The sequence below is a fragment of the Plasmopara halstedii genome (genome assembly GCF_900000015.1).
Source record: "Plasmopara halstedii genome assembly, contig: Scaffold_202, whole genome shotgun sequence".
NCBI classification, from domain to species: Eukaryota; Oomycota; class Peronosporomycetes; order Peronosporales; family Peronosporaceae; genus Plasmopara; species Plasmopara halstedii.
In genome coordinates this window covers 112,139-114,746 of record NW_020187123.1, presented here as the reverse complement: position 1 = coordinate 114,746, position 2,608 = coordinate 112,139, and positions in this window count along the sequence as shown.

The window sequence follows — 2,608 nt, the reverse complement described above, 5'->3', positions numbered from 1 at the left end:
CCGACTGCCTCACGTTGAGGATTATCGTGCTCTGTCGGAGCGGCTCCTAGCCGTCGAGAAGGCGAATACGTCACTTCGTGTGACGATGGAGCGCCTTGCGCCGCTGAAAACGGAAGTTGTAATACTTCGTGCTCAGAACCATTTGCTGGTTCAACTTCTGGGCGGCCGAGCGCCGACCCGGCGCCAACGCTTCCGCGTTCACTTGCGCCGGATTGCGGTACGGTTTAAGCAAGCCCAAATGAAACACCGGGTGGGTGCGCATCCTTTTCGGAATCTCTAGCGTACGCAAGGCCTCGCTTGGTCACGACTTTAGAAGGTCCAATAAACCTTGAATGGAACTTAGACTGCATGTGTCAGGAAGTTTTTAACGATTAAACAGGGTCTCCGACCTCACAGTTTTCAACTTCTTCTCTACCTCTTCCGCCTGTGTATTCCTTTTGCATGTCTTGGCTTTCAGCCATCGCATCGCGAACATTTTGTAAGACACTCCGACTAGTAGACAGGAAGTCTCCGACTGGTTTACGCACGGTGAGAGGGCTGACATCAGCTAGCCGTTCGGCCATTCCTCCCACACCCGTCTTGTCTGCCGAGTCCTTCGGCAGGTCAAACACAAAGTTCATACTCATGGACTGCCAACACCCAAAGGGTACCGTTGAACTGGCCAGCGGCGCCGCCGCATTCGGAGAGGGTTTTACTCTCTGACACGTGCGCACACATGTTCTCGTCCATTTGTACAACTTGGGCCACCAGTAGTGGCAACTTACACCTCCGTCATCTCACGAACGTGATGATCATGTCGTGGGCCTCATAGAGGATACAGTACTCTAAAATCTCATCGTGAGAAACCACAATTCGTGGCGTATCCGTTGAACCGGTGCTATAATACAGCAATCCATTACACAATTTATATCGGTGTAACGCGGTGACAATTTTTTGTCCGAGTTTCCAAACTCCTTGCCCTCGAGTGCCTGTAGCAGCGCTACGCACATACTATCACCCGTGTAGCGGCGCGGATCAAATCCGTCACTGACGACGTCATCGTCGTGACATGAGCAAACTCATAGTACGGTCTGCGTGACAACGCATCAGCCAAAGCATTATGCTTTCCTGGCTTATACTTCACATCGTAGTTATATTCTGCAGAGAATGAGAGCCACCTGGTCATCCTCTGCAAGAGGTGAGGCGATTCAGTCGCAGTGCGTAATGACGCATGATCTGTGTAGATCATAAACGGCTTTGAGCCAAGCAGGTGCATCCTGAACTTGACAACTGCATACTTCATCGCAAGTAGTTCCTTGTCGTGGACCGGGTAGGACCTCTCAGCAGCCTTGGGCTGGCAAGATTCGAACGCCATCATCCACAGCCAATGGCAAAGTCCGAAGCGTCACAGACAACACTTAAAGGACGATCGGGGTCTTGCAACGCCAGCATTGGTGCATGAAGGAAGCTGTCTTTGACGCTGTCAAAAGCCTGCCGATGCTCGGTGTCCCAACACCATTCTGTATTCTTCTTAAAGAGATTAATGGCCGTGCCATTTCTGCATAATTTGCGCTATACTTGTGCAAGTAGCTGGCGAGGTCAAGCCACTTGCGCAAGTTCTCTTGGTTTTTTTAAACCGACCAGTTCACAATGGCCTTGACCTTAGCGGGATCCACTCGAAGGCCAAGGTTCCTAATGAAGCACCCTAAGAAGAGGACTATTTTAGCTTCGAAGATGCACTTGTCTGCATTAGCATACAGCTTATTCGTGCGCATGCACTCGAGCACCGCTCTCAAATGGACGATGTGGCTTCTTCATCTGTCCTCCCGTGCCCCGCACGACTGTGGACGAAGATGCCGTCGAAGTATGTCTGTGCATACGCCTGACGAGGTCTGAACAACTGCGTCACATGACGATTAAATGTTCCTGGTGCATGTGACAGCGATTGGAACATCACCAGCCACTCCCAGAGCATCCCGCTCGGTCAGCGGAATATCACTCGCTATCATGAGCAATTTGTTATTACCATCGACCAAGTCGAGTGCGATGTAATTTGTACAGCCAACCATATTGTTCTAGAGAACAACCTATCTGGAAGTCGGCGTTTGTGCCGGAATGATGGCAACATTTAGCATATTATAAGTGCGAACGATACGCCACTTGCCGCGCAGCTTCCGGATACAAAACGTGGTTGTCGAATGGGGAGACTTGCTCTCAAGCACGGAAATAGGCGTCAACGACGTCACACTGCTTTTTACGCAGGGGTCATTGGCGTGTTACGCAGTATTTGGGTCACGGAACCAGGTCAATCTCAAGACGCATACCTCGATCGTGATCGATCGTAAGACTGACGGCGAGTCTTTGGAGGCGACGTCTTGGAGTTCCTTTCCACTTCGTGCGCTTGGTACCCTCTTAGTGTCCTCCAAGACAACTTCATCCCGTTCGGTCTTATAATGACCACCTCGGCTAAATTGTTTGCCTTCAAGGCCCCGCAAAACTCGACGAAAATTTCATCCAGCTCAAGAAGAGCATCCAACACGGGAATAGCCTCGCGGGAGACGTCGCCGTCTTTCTCTTTCGTCATACCGTTGACAAGGGTATATAGCTGTGCACTATCGTCTACGGTAGA